At 32.1% G+C, this 14,587-nt stretch overlaps 1 pseudogene; it reads left to right on the top strand.

Moving 5' to 3' along the window:
- LOC115424202 (protein tweety homolog 2-like) overlaps positions 1–14,587 on the top strand; it is a 105,101-nt pseudogene that overhangs the window by 80,649 nt on the left and 9,865 nt on the right.

The raw sequence follows: 14,587 nt of genomic DNA, 5'->3' as shown, positions 1-14,587 counted from the left end.
CCTTTAGGATTTTGGATTTGAGAGCTTTAATAAAAGCTTTGGTACGTTTTTTGTTGCTCCTCCACTTCCAGACTTTCTGGTAATAGTTTTGCTCATAGTCATTCTCTTCTTTCCATTATAAACAGTCTTTATGGACACTCCAACTATTTTTGAAATCTGCTTCGGTGTGACGAGTGCATTCAGCAAAACACACTCTTTGACGTTTGCTTTCCTGATTACTCATATGGGCAAAAGTTTCTGCAAAGGTATGGATAATAGTGTTAGGTATGATTATGACATCAATATATGTTTGGTTTCAAAACAATTGATGTTGTGCCTGCTGAAAAAACAACTAAATATTCATTGTAAATTTTGCTTCCCCACCCTGTAAATCAATTGTTATTTGTTAGACAAGAAGTTTTTTTTTGCATATTATCTCCATGAAATGAGTAATTACTGGCATTAGAATATGTTAAAATGTGAGAAGACATCAGATTAGCAGCATTAAAAATGTTTTTATTTCATTGTTTTCATATCACTTTCTGATATTGGGTTTTAAACATATGTTTCTTGACTTCAGAAATTAAATGCATGGATATTTTTGTAACTCCATAGGAAAAAAAAACTCGATTGCATTGTTTTTTTCATGCCTAAGGAGGAATAAAAACACTGAAGAAAGAAATCTTGACTAAGGTTCTCACAATTCATGCATGAAAGGGTTAAATATTGGAAAATACATGTTTTTACAGGAATAATGCAAAATACAAAAGATTATTTTATAATAAATGGTGATAAATCACTTAAGAAATGTTAAATATAGAGAAAATAATCATTCTGAAACTGCACCAAAGTAGGCCTGGGTCTTTAGGGGTTTAGTCCAGGTTTACATTCAGACCAAAAGATCCAAAGTAGAGCAACAGAACCAACTAGAAATGAAAAACCGACTAATTCTTTTTTGTTTTAAGTGCAAAAAAATGTCATTAAATTATGAAATATTTACATTCACAAACCATCCTTTAATATTAAAATGTTAATGTTAAATGTCCACTCCTTTGGTGTGACGAGTGCATTCAGCAAATCACACACTCTTTGACGTTTGCTTTCCTGATTACTCATGGGCAAAAGTTTCTGAAAGGTATGGATAATAGTGTTAGGTATGATTATGACATCAATATATGTTTGGTTTCAAAACAATTGACGTAGTGCCTGCTGAGAAAAAACAACTAAATGTTCGTTGTAAATTTTGCTTCCCCACCCTGTATGTTCTCTACATACAGTTAAAGGAACATTATGTTTGATCAGTCTGATTAATTATTTAATCTCGGTTCTAAAACGCCGTCCTTTGTAAAGACAGAAGATGTTTGTATTCCAGCGAGAGAGAAATAGGAAGAGGAAAGGAAGAGGAGATATGTTCGATTCAATTAATTGGTGTTTGACAAGCAAATCCACAGATCAGGCTTCCCCTCCCATTTGCCCAATTTAGTCGGGTCTACGTGTCAGTGTTAGCCCATCATGCTCAGGATCGCTCCTCATGTCCTTCTCTGATGGGTCTCACTAATGCCTATTGATCGTCGGAGCAGGATGAGCCTGCTCCTTTAACTAATTATTAAGTGCTCTTAGGCTGCTTTATTGGAGCTCTCCAGAAGGTCCAAGTAGTGATTTGGGAAGCGAAGCCCTTAACAGCCTTTTAACATTAATCAGGGGCCATTTTTTCTCTTTTTATTCACTTTATCTGCCTCCTACACCCAGCACCCTTTTTAACTTCTGTGAGTGGCCACTATAAGAAAGTCAGGGTAACCTGCAGAGATTTTTTGATGTTTTTTTCATGAACCGACTGAAGACCTTGTTAAACTCCATTTTTTTCCAGACGAAAAGGGCGAGAGAAAACAAGAGGTTGACAGCTAAAGCTTGCAAGGTGGTGTGATTGACAGTGGCAGTGAGCGGTGATTGGCAGCTAAGTGGGAGTCGGTGCAGCCATTAAATGTCGCTAGTGGCATCCAGCAGAGTAGGAAAAACAGAGGAAGTATCAAGACTTTAAGTAGCTTTGTCTTTAGGTGTGGCCTTATGAGCCTACCGCAGTACAGTTGGATGTCAGTTGTGAATACACTCTCAAAATAGAGGTACGAGATCAGAGCATTTATGTACCTGTAAGTACGTTTTTTAAGAATGTTCTCTCAAAAGTACAATATTGGTCTTTTGGAGGCCAGAACTGCACCTTTAGACTATGAAAAAGGGTCCAAAGTTATGTAAAGTACAAATTTGTACTATAAGGTACCCTGCAGCAGTAAAAAATGTGTGTAGACCATCACTGTAAGCCCGGAATTTGTATTTACTAAAATGCTTTAATTACAATGCACTTAAATGATGTAAGTTTTATGATGTTACTAGAAAATGTTCAGTATATTCTACTAATTTGTAGACATAGTTGAAAGTTTTAGTTGAATGGAATTAAATCACTAAGTTTTAGTCATGACACACTTTTTTATCTTCGCATTGCATTGTGGCTATTGGGCATTGTTAAGTAAGTAAGTAATAAATTCCCATTATGTAATCAAAGTTCAAAATGTAATAAGAATGTCACGTCATCTTGTAATAAAGCCGCATTATGTAATAAACTGATGCATTTTGTAATAAACTACCTCAGTGCATTATGTAGTAATTTTTTCGCATTATGTAGTAAAATATTACAATTTGAGAAATTTATTACAAAATGCACTTGACACATTTTTATTTACAGGAAAATGTAAGGTGCTAAATTAATCTTTAAACTGTGTGGTTAAAGTTCTGATTCCATTACCTGTAGCTCCTGTGGCTAATTTCTTCTAAATTGCACTGAAATCATATTAATTTGGATTGTTATTACATCATGAACCATGTTATTACATTTTTTTAATAAAAATGTGTCAAGTGCATTTTGTAATAAATTTCTCAAATTGTAATAACTTCCTACATAATGTGAAAAAATTTACTACATAATGCGTTGACGTAGTTTATTACAAAATGCGTCAGTTTATTACATAATGCGGCTTTATTACAAGATGACATGACATTCTTATTACATTTTGAACTTTTATTACATAATGGGAATTTATTACATAATGCGGCACAACAAGGAGGCCAGAACTGCACCTTTAGACTATGAAAAAGGGTCCAAAGTTATGTAAAGTACAAATTTGTACTATAAGGTACCCTGCAGCAGTAAAAAATGTGTGTAGACCATCACTGTAAGCCCGGAATTTGTATTTACTAAAATGCTTTATTTACAATGCACTTAAATGATGTAAGTTTTATGATGTTACTAGAAAATGTTCAGTATATTCTACTATTTGTAGACATAGTTGAAAGTACGAAAAAGTTTAAGTTGAATAGAATTAAATCACTAAGTTTTAGTCATGACCACACTTTTTTTATCTTCGCATTGCATTGTGGGTATTGGGCATTGTCGAGCCATATTATGTAATAAATTCCCATTATGTAATCAAAGTTCAAAATGTAATAAGAATGTCACAATCTTGTAATAAAGCCGCATTATGTAATAAACTGATGCATTTGTAATAAACTACCTCAGTGCATTATGTAGTAAGTTTTTTCGCATTATGTAGTAAAATATTACAATTTGAGAAGTTTATTACAAAATGCACTTGACACATTTTATTTTCAGGAAAATGTAAGGTGCTAAATTAATCTTTAAACTGTGTGGTTAAAGTTCTGATTCCATTACCTGTAGCTCCTTTGACTAATTTCTTCTAAATTGCTCTGAAATTATATTAATTTGGATTGTTATTACAAATGAACCATGTTATTACTTTTTTTTTTTTTAATAAAAATGTGTCAAGTGCATTTTGTTAAATTTCTCAAATTGTAATAAGTTACTACATAATGTGAAAAAATTTACTACATAATGCGTTGACGTAGTTTATTACAAAATGCGTCAGTTTATTACATAATGCGGCTTTATTACAAGTGACATGACATTCTTATTACATTTTGAACTTTTATTACATAATGGGAATTTATTACATAATGTGGCTCAACACGGAGGCCAGAATTGCACCTTTAGACTATGAAAAAGGGTCCAAAGTTATGTAAAGTACAAATTTGTACTATAAGGTACCCTGCAGCAGTAAAAAATGTGTGTAGACCATGAGGATAGGCTATAGGCTAGGAGAACTGAACAGTAGGCATAATTATAGTTCAAATATTAGGCTTAGCGCATTATTTATTATATATTGTACTGTAATTGCGCTATATTATATTTAACCCTTTCATGCATAGTGGTCACTACAGTGGACAGTTCTTCTCCAGCTGTCTCTTGTATATTCAGGGTTTAGGTTTTAGTTCCATATCAACCAACACAGTGGACACTTATGCATCATCTCATAAATTGCAATTCATGCCATTACTGTGACTTTGCTGTTCTTGATTGGTTCTTGAGTGGAAATCAATTGTTAATATTTATTTTTTGCATATTATCTCCATGAGGTGAGTAATAACTAGTATTAGAATGTGTTAAAATGTGAGAAAACATCAGATTAGCTGCATTAAACATGGTTTCATTTCACTGTTTTCATATCACTGTATGATATTGGGTTTTAAATACATGTTTCTTTGCTTCAAGAATAAAATTCATGGTGTAGCTGAGTGGACATTTTGTAACTCCATGAAAAGCAGGTGATTAAAAAAAAAAAAAATTCAATCACATTGTTTTTTTTTTCATGCCTAAAGAGGAATAAAAACACTCAGGAAAAAAAATCTTGATTAAGGTTCTCATAATTCATGCATGAAAGGGTTAATAATAATTTGTGTTTTAATTTAATAGCCCAATTAGCTCAATGATAGCCTAACTCTTTCATACATGAATCAATATTAGTTAATAGTCAATAGTCAAATAGTCAATAGTCATAGCTATTCTACAGCTGTTCTCTTGTATATTCATGGATTTTGTTGTTCTTTTCGTTTTGTTTTTTTTTTTTGTTTTTGTTTTTTTTTACACATATCTTTATTAAAGTTTTAAGACACTACATGTCGTTTCTGACATGAATTGGTAACATTATGTAGATCTCTCCAGAGCATAAACCCCCAGAATCACAAACCCTCCCAAAGTTTTCACACAATTTATCAGTAATACATGTTCTGTGCAACTTCATGAATATAGGTTCATAAGATTTTTTTTTCGTTATGTTTTTTTAATATATTTTTAATTTAAAAAAATATATTTTTTTTTTTTTTTTTTTTTATTATTATTTTTCAGAGGAAAATTTGCAATTGCATTGTTTTTTCATGCCTAAAGAGGAATAAAAACACTCAGGAAAAAAATTTTGATTAAGGTTCTCATAATTCGTGCATGAAAGGGTTAATTACAGTCTCATAGCAATATCAAGGAATTGATTTACACTCAAACATGTTACTGCAGATCAAGAACAGCAATAATAAATTGTAGTGTATGGGATGATGCATAAGCGTCCACTGTGTCGGCTGATACGGAACTAAAACAATAAAATCCATGACACACAAAAGAATACCTTTGAATAGCTGTCCACTGTAGTGACCAGTACGCATGAAAGGGCTGATAATTTATTTAGCTTATTAGAACCTCTGATTATCGCCATAATCTCTGTTTTATCAAGTTTTCATTCACACATCCATGTTTTGATGTCATAGCTTGCCTATGCCGTTTTTTTTTTTTTTTTTCTCAATTAGGCCACCGGTTCAAACTTTAAACATCATGGCTTTATCAACTATGCAAGATTTCTTTCTATGCAAAGTACTTAAGGTATAAAAATTGACCATTTCGAAAGGGTACAGAAATGTCTCTCAAAAAAGTACACCCCCAGCGACAAGTATTTGTACCCTTTTAAGTACAAGCTGGTACTGACCTTACAGACCCTGTAGACCACATTGGACCTTATAGACCCTGTAGACCACATTGGACCTTATAGACCCTGTAGAAATGTCAGTTTTTTTAGCTTAGTCGAGTCTTTTTCTTTTGATGGTTTATAAATGTAAAATTTTCAGAATTTAATGTTCTTTTTTGCACTGAAACAAAGATAAAACTCAGAGTTGTTATTATCTATAGGTTATTATGTATTATTATCGATCCAACCCACTTGAGATTGATTTGGGTGAATGTGGCCCCTGAAATTATCAAAACATTTACGTGAATAAACTATCCTTTAAGAATAAAATGTGAATAACCTGAAACTTAAGTGCAATTTTAACAATATTCTGCCGGTTTTGAAGTTTTGTGCCTTTACAGATCCCTAATGTAAATGTATGAGGCATAATATTATTAAAATTGCACATATTTTTCTTGAGAAATGTCAGTTTTTTTCAGCTTAGTCGCGTCTTTTTTCTTTTGATGGTTTATAAATGTAAATATTTCAGAATTTAATGTTCTTTTTTGCACTGAAACAAAGATAAAACTCAGAGTTGTTATTATCTATAGATTATGTTATCATTTTATCGATCCAACCCACTTGAGATTGTTTTTGGGTGAATGTGGCCCCTGAAATTATCAAAACATTTACGTGAATAAACTATCCTTTAAGAATAAAATGTGAATAACCTGAAACTTAAGTGCAATTTTAACAATATTCTGCCGGTTCCTTGAAGTTTTGTGCCTTTACAGATCCCTAATGTAAATGTATGAGGCATAACATTATTAAAATTACACTCATTTTTCTTGAGAAATGTCAGTTTTTTCAGCTTAGTCGCGTCTTTTTTCTTTTGGTTATAAATGTAAATATTTTCAGAATTTAATGTTCTTTTTTTGCACTAAAACAAAGATAAAACTCAGAGTTGTTATTATCTATAGATTATTATGCTGTTATTTTATCGATCCAACCCACTTGAGATTGATTTGGGTGAATGTGGCCCCTGAAATTATCAAAACATTTACGTGAATAACTATCCTTTAAGAATAAAATGTGAATAACCTGAAACTTAAGTGCAATTTTAACAATATTCTGCCGGTTCCTTGAAGTTTTGTGCCTTTACAGATCCCTAATGTAAATGTATGAGGCATAATATTATTAAAATTGCACATATTTTTCTTGAGAAATGTCAGTTTTTTTCAGCTTAGTCGCGTCTTTTTTCTTTTGATGGTTTATAAATGTAAATATTTTCAGAATTTAATGTTCTTTTTTGCACTAAAACAAAGATAAACTCAGAGTTGTATTATCTATAGATATTATGTTATTTTATCGATCCAACCCACTTGAGATTGTTTTTGGGTGAATGTGGCCCCTGAAATTATCAAAACATTTACGTGAATAAACTATCCTTTAAGAATAAAATGTGAATAACCTGAAACTTAAGTGCAATTTTAACAATATTCTGCCGGTTCCTTGAAGTTTTGTGCCTTTACAGATCCCTAATGTAAATGTATGAGGCATAACATTATTAAAATTACACTCATTTTTCTTGAGAAATGTCAGTTTTTTTCAGCTTAGTCAGTCTTTTTTCTTTTGGTTTATAAATGTAAATATTTCAGAATTTAATGTTTTTTTTGCACTAAAACAAAGATAAAACTCGGAGTTGTTATTATCTATAGGTTATTATGCTGTTATTTTATCGATCCAACCCACTTGAGATTGATTTGGGTGAATGTGGCCCCTGAAATTATCAAAACATTTACGTGAATAAACTATCCTTTAAGAATAAAATGTGAATAACCTGAAACTTAAGTGCAATTTTAACAATATTCTGCCGGTTCCTTGAAGTTTTGTGCCTTTACAGATCCCTAATGTAAATGTATGAGGCATAATATTATTAAAATTACACTCATTTTTCTTGAGAAATGTCAGTTTTTTCAGCTTTGTCACATCTATTTTTCTTTTGATGGTTTATAAATGTAAATATTTTCAGAATTTAATGTTCGGACCTTATAGACCCTGTAGACCACATTGGACCTGAGATTGTTGAGTCACTGTAACTATTACTGTCACTGTCTTTTAATGTGTGCGGAAATAACCAAAAATAGTAATTTGCTCGATAAAGGGTAAAGAAATCCTCAACTCACAAGTGAATTCATCAAAGAGTCATGAGTTAATTTATCTTTATATCCTTATATAATAAATTCAATTTGAGTTTCGTCTTGTAATCTCGTACAAAGCACGAGTTGGATCTTTTTATTCGAGCAAAAAAAAAAAGAAAAGAACAATGGTCAAAGGAAAAACTGAACAGATGAACTCAAATTAAGTTAATATAAAAGAGTTGAGGATGATTCATTTCCTTGTCCCCCATGTGACGCTCTTTGTCTGTATCTCCCTGTCAACCTTTATCTTTCTCCCATTTGCTGTTTTCCTTCAGGATCATGGCTTTTGTGATGCTGTCTATGATGCTCAGCTGGCCTCACTGGGAGCCAGCACCGCTACAGCTGTGGTGAGGACAAAAAAAACTGTTATCTCTCCTTCGGGTTGATTCCTAAAATGGGAGAACTCTTTCTTTTATAAATGAATATATCCTCCTGAGACCCAGTAAGTACACATTTTCACCATTTTACATCAACAGGGTTTCTGTGGGTCATTGAAAAGCATAAAAGTCATTAAATAGATTTTGAGGAAAATTAAGGCCTTAAATTGCATTAAAAAGCATTAAATTTGATATCCAGAGGCATTAAAAAATTAAATACACTTGATGGGGGAAAAAAAGCATTGTTGTTTACGGTTTATTTTGATTATGTAAACCAGGGGTGTCAAACTCACTATAGTTCAGGGGTCATATACAGTCTAATATGATACAAACTGGGCTGCACCAGTAAAATAATACAAATAATAGGATAAGAACTTATAAATAATGTCAACTCCAAAGTTTTCTGTATGTTTTTGAGTGAAAAAAGTGAAATTATGGAATGAGAATGTTTACTTCTGCGAACTGTACTTGAGCATAACATGAACAAATATGAACAACCTGAAAGTCTTACAAAAAATAAGTGCAATATTAATAATATTGCACCTTAATTTATCTTTTATACATGTGCATCACAACTTACAGATCACAGTGGATCTACAAATACACACAAAAAATAGTAACAGGCAGAATGTTGTTAAAATTCCACATTTCAGACATTTTTGTAAAAGGCAGTCTGTAAATGTACCCATTTATGTGTAATTTTAATTTTTTTACACTAAAACAAAGAGGAATATTTGCAGTTTTCATTATTTATAGGTTATTATGATAGTATTCTACTGGTCATATCCACTTTCGATTGAATTGACCTAAAATGATTTTAACACCATTGAGTGTTAATATCTTCAGTGTAATTTTTGCATTTTTACAATTTCATCCCACAGGCCAGATTGGACCCTTTGGTGGGCCGGTTTTGGTCCCCGGGCCGCATGTTGACACTGTGACGTAAACGTTGAATAATTTTGATTTGAAGTACAGTGTGATGATTGACAGGCGGAACCCTTTAATTACACTGGGTTACAAAAAAATGTTTTTTGCAAGTTGTCTAGGTTTTTTCAACTGAATTAGGACCATTTTGCACCGCTAAATCCAAAAATGACATGTTTTTCTCAATCAGGTCAGGTTTTTTTGCTCATTGATTTTGAAAAATTTGATCTTCTCACAAAATATAATAATTAATACCAAAATAAGATTGGTAAGCACACTTTATGAAACTTGTGACTTGATTCCTGTTAGGTACAATGGTGTATTCACTGCAGATGTAGCAGAATACGTCAGGCTTATTTTTGCAAGATCTTGTAGTCGAAGCCATTTCATTCACCTGTAATATTAAAAAAAAAAACATTAATCATAAATTGGCAAAAGTAAAGTCTTCAGAACTCGCTTATTGCAAGAAATAGGAAAGAATTTTGTATCATATGATGTGAAAATGCCCATAAATGTAAGCAAAAATGTTAAAAAGCCAATATGTAGCATAGTTCAGAAAGTTGACCTGATTGAGCAAAATTAATGTGATTTTTGGATTCAGCACACCAAAATTATCCTAAATCAATATAAAAAAACTAAAAAATAAATTTGTTGTTGACCAGTGTAATGAGAGATAGGAAAATCTGAGATTTTGTGACCTGGCTGTGACCTTGAACTTTGGGTAAAATTTGGTAAAAATGGTTGTAATAGTTTTCTTGTAAAGTTGCTAACAAATAAACAAACAAACACGCAAACAAACAAACACACAAAGCAAAGTAATCACAATACCTCCTAGCGGAGGTAAAAAGAAGATCTGAAGTGGGCCAGACCAGTGAAATAATATCAGTGAAAAAAGTACAATCTCAAAATCGGAATAACATGAACAACTGTGGAATAATTTGGAGCAAAACTTAAAAATGTCTTTTCAGTTTGTGCATTTAAAAGGATGTATAAATCCACTATAATATCAAAATATAGAACATTATCTGAGTAAATGAAAATCTAGTTATAACACAGAAGTACGCATAAAATAAGATATTATTATAGTTAATTGGTTATAATGATAAAAAAATAATTTTCTAACAGGATTCCTGTTAGGTACAATGGTGTATTCACCGCAGATGTAGCAGAATACGTCAGGCTTATTTTTGCAAGATCTAGTTGAAGCCATTTCATTCACCTGTAATATTAAAAAAAAACATTAATCAAATTGGCAAAAGTCAAATCTTCAGAACTCGTTTATTTTAAGAAATAGGAAAGAATTTTGTATCATATGATGTGAAAATGCCCAAATGTAAGCAAAATGTTAAAAAGCCAATATGTAGCATAGTTCAGAAAGTTGACCCGATTGAGCAAAAGTAATGTGATTTTTGGATTCAGCACACCAAAATTATCCTAAATCAGCTCAAAAAACTAAAACAATAAATTTGTTGTTGACCAGTGTTATCTACTGTTTATGGCCGATACAAAAGAGATTCCTCATCTCAATGGGACTTCCTGGTTAAATAAAGGTGAAATTAAAATGAGATGAAAATGAAGTCACAACCCAGATGCTTGGAATACAACGTGCTGTGAGCGTGTTCATGCTGTGGCGAAAGAGCGGAGGGAATATTAGCAAATGTTGGAAAAATGCAAGTTTCAGCACAAGTGATTAGAGGAGGAACTATTCAGAACCTGGTTAAAGCCTGTCGACGGTAAACTGAAATAAGATTATATATAAAACTGTATCTGCAGTTGGACATGGGCATTCAATTTGTTTAAAGTGGCATTAAATTAGCATTAAATTTGCTAATACCTGGAGAAACCCTGATTAAATAATTGCCCTAATTGAAAACAGCACACTGCAACAGTTTTTCAGATACATTTTTATTAGAATTTAATGTCCTTTTCAGTGGATTTTTTTTTCTTTTTTAACCCTTTCATGCATAGTGGTCACTACAGTGGACAGCTGATCAAAGGGGTTTTCTTGTATATTTATGGATTTGTTATTTTGTGCATCATCCCATACACTGTAATCCATACCATGACTGTAATTTTGCTCTTCTAGATAAACCTGATCTGCAGTAACATGTTTGAGGGTAAAAAATTGATAATCGTTACTAGACTGAAATAAACAGTTTTGTTTTGTTTGTTTTTTAAAACAAAAGTTGCTTGTTTTTTTTTTGTTTGTTTGTTTTTTTGGCATATTATCAGCATACAGGCAGTGGTGCAGCTTGCCATTAGGCAAGGCAGGCAGCTGCTTGGGGCCCCTAAGCCAGGGGCCCTCAAAGGACCAACAGACTGGACACAAACAGTCTGAAGAAAGAAAGAAAAAGAAGTTCACTACATAGCGACAGTGAGAAGTTGCAGTAACAAGTAGCTGTCTCAAATTCTCTGAAGGGGCCCCCTGAGTCCAAATTGCCCCTCCCCCACCTGTGTGTGTGTGTATATATATTATATATATATATATATATATATATAATAATATATATTATTTTTTTTTTTTTTTTTTTTTTATATATTATACATACATATTTACTTATTTATTTATTTATTATTTTTGGGGACCCTTTCTGCGCCACTGCATACAGGTATGTTAAAATGTGAGAAAACATAAGGTTAGGAGCTTTAAAAATGTTTTTATTTAATAGTTTTCACGTAGTACAGGGTGGGGAAGCAAAATTTACAATGAACATTTAGTTGTTTTTTCTCAGCAGGCACTACGTCAATTGTTTTGAAACCAAACATATATTGATGTCATAATCATACCTAACACTATTATCCATACCTTTTCACAAACTTTTGCCCATATGAGTAATCAGGAAAGCAAACGTCAAAGAGTGTGTGATTTGCTGAATGCACTCGTCACACCAAAGGAGATTTCAAAAATAGTTGGAGTGTCCATAAAGACTGTTTATAATGGAAAGAAGAGAATGACTATGAGCAAAACTATTACCAGAAAGTCTGGAAGATACTATTAAAGAAGAATGGGAGAAGTTGTCACCCAAATATTGAGGAACACTTGCACAAGTTTCAGGAAGTGTGTGAAGGCAGTTATTGAGAAAGAAGGAGGACACATAGAATAAAAACATTTTCTATTATGTACATTTCTTGTGGCAAATAAATTCTCATGACTTTCAATAAACTAATTGGTCATACACTGTCTTTCAACCCCTGCCTCAAAATATTGTAAATTTTGCTTCCCCACCTGTAGTGGACAAGAGTTTCACAGCTTTACTTTAACCCTTTCATGCATGAATTATGAGGACTTTAATCAAGATTTTTTTTTTTCTGGAGTGTATTCCTAGTTCATCTTTAGGCATGAAAAAAACATCAGTGCGATTGATTTTTTTATTAATCTATTTTTCATGGAGTTACAAAAATGTTCACGCAGCTGGACACCGTGTGTTTAATTTTAGAAGCAAAGAAACATGTATTTACAGTTATACAGGGTGGAGAAGCAAAATTTACAATATTTTGAGGCAGGGATTGAAAGACAGTGTATGACCAATTAGTTTATTGAAAGTCAGAAGAGAATTTATTTGCCACAAGAAAATGTACATAATAGAAAATGTTTTTATTCTATGTGTCCTCCTTTTTCTCAATAACTGCCTTCACACGCTTCCTGAAACTTGCGCAAGTGTTCCTCAAATATTCAGGTGACAACTTCTCCCATTCTTCTTTAATAGTATCTTCCAGACTTTCTGGTAATAGTTTTGCTCATAGTCATTCTCTCTTCCATTATAAACAGTCTTTATGGACACTCCAACTATTTTTGAAATCTCCTTTGGTGTGAGTGCATTCAGCAAATCACACACTCTTTGACGTTTGCTTTCCTGATTACTCATATGGGCAAAAGTTTGTGAAAAGGTATGGATAATAGTTAGGTATGATTATGACATTAATATATGTTTGGTTTCAAAACAATTGACGTAGTGCCTGCTGAGAAAAAACAACTAAATGTTCATTGTAAATTTTGCTTCCCCACCCTGTACATATGACAAAAATGCATTGCTGGGTCTCAGGAAGACATATACATATATACAGTCGCGGAAAAAATTATTAGACCGTCAAAACTCATCAAAAACAATGATTCTGCATTTCTAGTAACTCCTGTGTGTATCATGTGACGAAAACAGACAGAAAAGAAACATGGAATGCCTAAAAGCACTGTTTTTGTCAGTACAATGCCATAGATATCGATGGAAGAACTGAAGTGATTTTGGTTTTTATCAAGAAAACATGTAACATGGATAGATATCAGCTCTGAAATTAAACTCTTATGAGATATTTTGTTGTTATCTTTATATTTGTCCAAACAAATGTACCTTTAGTCGTACCAGGCATTAAAATGAACAAGAAATTGAAGAAAACAAGGGGTGGTCTAATAATTTCTTTCCGTGACTGTATATATAATTTTATTTAAGGTTTTTCAATATAACAACACTAACAACTTTACATACGTACATAATTTAAAAAAAAAAAAAAAAAAAAACACAAAATAAACTAAAAAACATTCACACACACATAACCACATATGTAACTCTTCGTCAAAACTAGGGATGTAACGATTACCGGTATAACGATAAACCGCGGTAAAATTGCAGACGGTTAGTATTACCGTTTAAATTCTAATTATCTTGATAACCGTGTTTGATTACCACACTTTTAGGGGAAAAAACCCTGTATAACAGGGGTGTCAAACTCATTTTAGTTCAGGGGCCATATTCAGCTAAATTTGATCTGCAGTGGGCCGGACCAGAAAAATAATAAACATAACCTATAAATAATGACAACTCCAAATTTTGTCTTTGTTTTAGTGTAAAAAAAAAAAAAAAAAAAAAAAAAAAAAAGCAAAAAACATTAAACTATGAAAATACTACTTTTATAAACTATCCAAAAAAAAAAAAAAAAACAAAAACTGAAAAAAATTAAATTTAAATTAAAAAAATGTAAGAAACTTTAGTGCAATTTTAACAATATATTCTTCAACTTCTCATTTGTCCATTGCATTATGGATCAGATCTACAAAGACACTAAACACTGAGGAACAGGCAGAAAAAATGTTAAATTGTGCTTAATTTTCTTTAGACATTTCAGGTTGTTCATATTTGTTCAGGTTATTCACATTTTAGTGTTACAGGAGAGTTTGTAAATGTAAATATTTCATAATTTGATGTTATTTTTTGCACTAAAACAAAGAAAAAAAATTAAGTGTTAATTCTAGATTGTTTGGCTTAATTCAATTTTTTTA

This window comes from Sphaeramia orbicularis, chromosome 8, assembly GCF_902148855.1.
Source record: "Sphaeramia orbicularis chromosome 8, fSphaOr1.1, whole genome shotgun sequence".
Taxonomy (NCBI): Eukaryota; Metazoa; Chordata; class Actinopteri; order Kurtiformes; family Apogonidae; genus Sphaeramia; species Sphaeramia orbicularis.
Note: the sequence above shows the minus strand (reverse complement) of the source record. Positions and strands in the feature narration are given on the sequence as shown.